The following is a 7,331-nucleotide window of genomic DNA, read 5'->3' as shown; positions in this document are numbered from 1 at the left end:
GGATGTGGGGGGATGGGATGCGTGCGGGGATGTGGGGGGATGGGATGCGTGGGGGGATCCGTGGGGGGGATGCGTGGGGGGGGTGCGGGAGCGAGGCTCCAGGAACGGTGGCCGCCCCCCTGCTTCAGGCAGCTGTTGAACGAAGCCTTGAGGGGAGATTATCCGGCGCCAGATAGCGACGTGACTCGGGGTAGAGGTGGCAGTCTGTTTGGTTTCTCAGTGACAGGCCACTAACCAGTCCTGAGGGTATTTAACTCATCCAGCTGCCACGAGCGACCCCTTTGTGGGCCCCATGTTGAATCTCATGCATAAGTTACCTTTGGTTCACTCTGGATGAGTTTCAGGAATTAGTAGAAATGGTAATTATGGTATTTTAAGAGATATTGCATTGGCCCTGAATGGGAGCCAAAGCATGAGCAAGATATAATAAGAGATAATAAGATCCATCTGTATACAATCACCATTTCCAGTTTCCAGGGGGCTAAGTCTCCTGTCTTGTTTCTGTTGGCCCTCCCTTCTGGTGGCTGGTTTGTTCAAATGATGTATGATATTTTAGTAGGAGTTTATCTTCAAAGAAGGTCTTTGTTCTCTGAGAGCACTCCATATTCTGGGTTGAAAGTCTCTCTAGATTGGTTTTGCTGGAATTTAGAAGTCTCAATTGTGTTAAGCCAGATTTAAGATCATTCATTCAGCTTGTAATATGTATTCAGCTTGTAATATGTACCTTATATATGAGATAGGCCCTCAGGTATCAACTCTGTGTGTGTGTGTGTGTGTGTGTGTGTGTGTGTGTGAGAACAGGTGCCTTTTTTCCCCCCAGAGTATGAGACAGAGTTTTAAAATATTATCTATTGTTTCAGGCCTTCAAGTATATGCAGAAATCACCGTTTCAAGGACTTTAACTAAAAATTTCTTTTAAATCCTCTATTTTTTCAGCTAAATAGAAACATTATGCATTATTCATTATTTTTATATGTTTATGGAGCCTTTGCCATAAACTCCATACCATATGTGACAAATATTGACACTCCTTCACCAAAACAGCTAAAGTAATCTACAATCAAATAATCCTCGAAAAATAAAAACCTTATTGTGTCTGTGCCCTTGCTAAGGGTATAGAATAGCTTCCCACCCAGCTCTGAGGAGGCTGAGGCAGGATTGTGAGCCCAAAATCAATCTTGAACTGAAACGCTGGCTTAGCCCCTGACTGAATCATTCGTGACACCCCAAAATGCTTCCCGTCACACGTTGAATAAAATCCTAGTTTTCTCACGATTCTACACGATCTGACCTATGCCTACTACTCTTTATTTTTTGAAATAAATAAATAATAAAATGTATTAGAAAATGAAAGTTTATTAGGAAATGAATATACTTTCAATAGGGTGAAAATAAGGTGAGAATAGCACTGATTTGAATCGGTTGTTATTGAAGAGTAGGGGGTTGTGCTGAAACTCGCTTGCCACAGCCGGTGCTGGGTCACTGCGACCACTTGAGCCACTTTTCCAGTCCAGCGTTTTGTCTGTTAATGGTGATGAGGCCCCAGGCTTTCCCGCCTCGTGGCTTTGATCTTCCATCCTCCAGATCTCAGCCTCCTGAGTACCTTGGCTTACAGACCGAGCTCTTGGCACGCTGATGCCCACCTCTCTTGTATTAGGCTGTCTTTCTCTTTACTCCACACATCCAGCGCCGGCTGGATTGGCTTTCTCTTGAGTTGTAGACATTGTCACATCTCCAACACACTGTCTAGTGAGTGTCTCTGTTACATTGATTCACCCTTTGTCCCACCAGGTCTGTGATTGCCCCTCCCTTCCCCAACTCAGACAGGCTTATATACAAGACAAAGGCACAGAAACAAAAACACCAGGGAGAGGGCTTGGGAGGGGAAATGGGAAAAAATGAGGGTGGGCTTAACACTGTTGGAAAAGAAATGTACTCATTACCGTACATATGTATCTGTAACCCCTCTGTACATCATATGTACAATAAAGTTTTTAAAAAAGAGGAAGTGGCGCTGTGGCTCAAGTGGTAGAGAGCTTGCCTTGAGCTGAAGAGCTGAGGGACAGCGCCCAGGCCCAGAGTTCAAGCCCCACAACCAACAACAAAAAAAAAAAAAGTTTTTTAAAAAGAAATGTGCCACATCTTTTTCTCCTCTCTCTCTTACTAATACAGGGCTTTCCAAATGTTGTTCCTCAGGCTATTAACTTTTCCTTTTCCTGCATAGTTCTTACGTCTGCAGATTTTGGCCTCAATGTACATAGAGACATTTTATGACCATCTTATCTAATTAGAATCCACTGTTCTCTGTGTTTTTCAATTAATTTTATAGTACTAACTATAATATATAAATTATTTATAGTTACTTATTTTTATTCCCTTTGTCAAATAGTTATTTCATAAGATCACGATTCCAACTTTTATTCAATCAATGTAAAACAAGAGGATCTGACAACTACTAATTACTTGACTATTAAGAGAACAAGATTTTGTGTATTAAATATGGGCTTGAAATATTTCCACATTTGATGTAGTTTAAGATTCCTTTTTAATATAAATTTCTATGATGGTGAATAACACTGCACATTTATATCATTATACTTGAAGGTGTGAACTCATTGGTTAATGAATAAAAACATTAAAATACACTCAAACAGTCAGAGTGTTATTTTCTTTTTGCATGGCCTTAAAGTCGCATTTCAGCAATATTCATAGCCACCAGTGTGTTTTGTCCACAAATAGTCAATAACATGATAAATAATACTATAAATAATATTGTTAATTTTTATTTTTCAATTGTTCTGAATCTGTGAAATGCAAAGTTCAAATGTTAGTGTCTCTCCAAAGTACATGCTAATAACTGAATTCACAATGCGCTAGTATTTAAAAGTAGGGTTTTAGGAATGATCACATCACAAGGCTGTGGAAACAAACCCTTCTGAAATGAGTTTATGGGACCCTCCTTGCCCCATCTGCTACATGAGGATGTAGCAACAAGGCTTCATCTACAACGTGAAGAGCAAGCAAGCCCTGCCGGATCTTCGCATCTTACATTTTATGGCCAGCATTATAAAAACAATCCATGTTGTTTTAAGCTATTTGTCTAAGACTCCTAATAACTTTGCGAAATAGTCTCCACCATTGCTCCTATTTTGCAGATGAGGAAAATAAGGAACCAAGAAATTAAGTTACTAGCTCTGGCATCATTTAAACTCAAGCAATATGGTCTCTGGATCTATGCTCTTAACTGTCTTCCATACAGAGTTTACCTCTCCTAACAATCTACTTCAATAACATTTCTTAGTTTGCAATGATTTGTGACAAATATTTTTGGTGAATTCTCAGCAGCTCTTTTGAGCAGAATGTGAGTGATTGACACTCCGTAAGCCCCATGGCAATTGTATCTTTAAACGTATAAGTAGTGAGGGCTGGGTATAGTGCTTGCCTTGCCCTGGGTTCGATTCCTCAGCATCACATAAGTAGAAAAAAGCTGGAAGTGGTGCTGTGGCTCAAGTGGTAGGGTGCTAGCCTTGAGCTGAAGAGCTGAGGGACAGCGCCCAGGCCCAGAGTTCAGGCCCCTTGACCACCCCCCCCCCCAAAAAAAAGAGTATGCGTAGTGGGTGTGGTCACACACTCTTCTAATCTCAGCACAGGGGAGGCTGATACACAAGGATCCCAAGTTGGAGGCTAGCTTGGTCTATTCAGTGAGACTCTTGTTCTCCAAAAAATGAGAAAGAATTTACTTACTTATCCAAATTAATATTTAGTAAGTTCACATTGGTGTGTGATGTTTTATAATCTAGGAAAAATGAGACATTTTTGAAGTATAGTAGAAGCTGTTTTTAATCACTGGCTCTGCCAGTCACTCTACCTTGGAATATTTTGGCTTGTATTCCCTAAATTGTTCCTAACTTTTTCCAACTTCTCTTAATTCATTCTTAACACGGTTACAGTTCCCTTTCATTAGTCTTTGTATTTGTAGCATCAGGGACTGAGCAAGATGGTGGCTATTGGTTAAGAGTCCTTCAAAGATGAAATGCTACAAGTTAACAGCTTGCTTTTTCTTTAGGGAAATGGGCAGGACTCTTTCTCTCAGATTTCAGATTTGGATTTGTCTATCCCTAAGTGCATAACTATGAGGCAGTTGTGAGAGCTATGTACAGAAATACGCTTGTTCCCTACTGCATTACAAATAACTGGACCGATGCCTACTGTAATGGCTTAGTATTGCTAGCTGCCTGGCTGGTTAGCTAGATGGACAACCAAAAATGCCAGTTGGAACTAGAAGAGTTAGCCAGATGGAAGAACCAGAGGCTGATTACCGTGAAAAAACATATGGCAGACAGAATATTCAGGAGGAAATAATTACCTAACACCAGGCAGTTTGGTCTTGATACACAATGTCTTTGCTTTGGGATATGTTTTCCACATACATTATTTCTGACTTCAGAGTTCATCACAATTAAAATCAAGGAAATCATATTGACTGTAAGAAGACCCTGGAAAATTGTCCGTGTGTTATCTGCACTGGAATGTAAAGGCATTTAAATGTATATCTTTCCAATGGAGAGGCAATTCCTTTTCCTTGCACCAGTATTTCAAACATGTTTTTAAAAATGAAAACACATACAAAGTATTAACTAGGACTGCTGAGAAAAATCACCCTCCAGTATAGCAGTTCCCATCCGCTCTCAATTTAATTACCACATTAGCCTACCAGTTCTCCCCTGAAATAATTGACTGCATGCAGTCATTTCATTGGATATTTCCAAACACCAGCCCTGCAAGGGCGATCTATCAATTCCTCTCTGGCTTGGAAATGACTGGCAGCACAGAGCTGCTATTTTGGGTTCAGCATCTTCTCACCAACTCAGTAAGATGAGGGGAAGAACATGGAAGAAGGCAAAACTTGTGTTTTGTGCCCAGTCTTAGTTTTATAATTTTGTTGCTGCTGTGAAAAACAAGAGCATGCAATCTTGATTTGGTCCACCACAAAAGTGGATAGTGGTTTTGTGTGTGTGTGTGTGTGTGTGTGTGTGTGTGTGTGTGGTGTGTGTGGGGTTTTTTTTGAAGATCTTGTTGAAATATCAATAGGTTAAAAGACCCTACAAAGCTTTGGGTGTCTACATTCAAAGCCTAAAAATTGGTTTATCAGTCATGATAAAAAATGAATTACTAAGGTCAGTCTGACACTGATTTTGTATACTGCAATACAGTGTCTTTATTTTGGATTAAATGATAAGGTTTGATCTGGAAGTTAAACTGTCACATGGAAAGAAGACAAAATGAAGGTTCAGCTGGAAGTTATTTCATTTCAGGGAGCACACAGGAAATTCCAGAAGACAAGATGAATGTCCTAAATGAAGTTCTTAAAGGACTGAAGTAGAATGCCAAATTATGGTCCTGTAGATTCAGGTTTCAAAAATATCAATTTCCACTACATAGAAAAGAACTGGTGCAGAAACTTCTGATGGTCTTAGCGAAGAATTCTAGCTGTGGTAATACAATGTGATGACTCAGAGTGGTCACTGGTAGTTTCAAATGATAACAGATGTAGAGAATAAAAATGTGATTATTCGGACAAGATACTCATCTGAAAGGCAGTAATATAGTAGAGATGATAAACCTCTTCAGATGAATTTTCATGTTTAACTGCAGAGGAGTTGTCAAAAGTGACTCTAGATTAATGCAAACTTTAACTTGCAATGTCATCCATGTTTTAATATTTCAGTCACATCTCAGAAATTTGGCTAGAGCTCACTTTCGCCTTCCACCATTCAGCATACAATATGAGAGTCACACAGTGGTGTGGGCCCTTCTTGAAGAGAAAACATTGTAAGTCCACACTTGGAAGACTTCAAGTGCAGGGGCTGCAAACTTGAGCTTTAGTAGCTTCAGATCGTTCTGCTCCTGGTTAACCCATCCCGTTTCCTTGATGCAGAATGAAAAGCACTATAAATGAAGAGTGGCTGGACTATCAGAAGAGTGGGTTGGGATTTCAGACCCACGTTCTTGCCTGGGCTGAGGCATCGAATTGTTCATTTATTGAGTGCGGTATTGTAGAGGGCATTGCGGATGTGGGTTTTAACACGCTTGAGGAATGAGGCCTTCTAGTCTAATCTGAACTGGGGAGACAGTGCACATCCTGTTCCTAGGATAGGCATAATATACTTTTGCGTAGTAATGACTCTGCCAAATCTTACTGTTCAACAGAAACGCAACACACACATATAAGGGTTGACTTCATTTACTTCCGTTATTTGCTCTTCTTTTTCTGTATTGAGACTTGAAAGATATTTGGGTAAATGCTCTTAGGTAACAATCTCTGCCTCAGCCTCCCTGACTGTTGTAATTGTTCTTAAGAGTTCCTCCTTGGCCAAGTAGAAACTCACTGGTGCAGACACATGGCATGCAGCCAGCACCCAGCACATTCTCTAGACCCCCTGGCACCCTTTGGACTCGGTCGCTCTTCTCAAATGGTAATTACACCCGTTGAGCGGCCAGGGGCAGTCAGTAGTGTGGATCCATCTTGAACTTCCTGGAAGAACAGGCGAGCCGGCCCTTTACGGCTCAGGTTGGTTCTTCATGACTCCTGGGAAGATTTTCTTTTAGGAAGCCTTTCTCTTTTGGCTTCGGTGAGCCCTCTGTTCTCATGGTGTTGCCTTTTGTGCTTCTTTGTAGAAGGAACTCCCCTTGAGGACGAATACCACCCAAGCAGACCGAAGCAGCCCTCCACCCCTCCTTGAAAACATTTCTAAACGTAAAGGCCTAAAGAGAGTCCACTGGCTGGCGAGGCGGGGCTTAGAATTTAAACTCAGTGCCAAAGTCACCACACCTTTTTTTTTTAGTATAATTACCTCTTAACCAAACATTTCTGAGCTCCTTATAAATTGGCCCCCTCAGTCACTTAGCCATTTTAGTAGTTGTTCTCTGAAGTTCGTCCAAGTTTTCTATAATTCTGGTTAACAAGGCGCTCTGCGGGAACGCAGTGTCCAGGTGCGGTAACTCTGCCAGGGCATTTGTGGAAGCAGGAGAAAGATGACAGCCATCCAATATCCCTTAGGCTCTCGTAAAGGTATGGCACCTTTCCAGCCAACCAACAGGGTTGAGCTCACAGTAAACGAGCAGGCGAATGGACTGTAAGTGGCCCCTGCCTTAACTTATGCGGAAGAAAAGCCAGAGGCCACCAACTGGCTAGCAAGTGGCCAGGGTGCTTGTGACGCTGAAGGGATCATTCTCTTTGAATAAGGTCTAACTGTGTATGAGGAGGAGCCATTCTAGAACAGAAGCTAAGACCTTGGGACATATCAACAAAAGGCAGTGGACTCATCCGA

This window comes from Dipodomys spectabilis, unplaced genomic scaffold (genome assembly GCF_019054845.1).
Source record: "Dipodomys spectabilis isolate Male_0828 unplaced genomic scaffold, ASM1905484v1 ptg000019l, whole genome shotgun sequence".
Taxonomy (NCBI): Eukaryota; Metazoa; Chordata; class Mammalia; order Rodentia; family Heteromyidae; genus Dipodomys; species Dipodomys spectabilis.
This window is presented reverse-complemented; position numbering follows the sequence as displayed.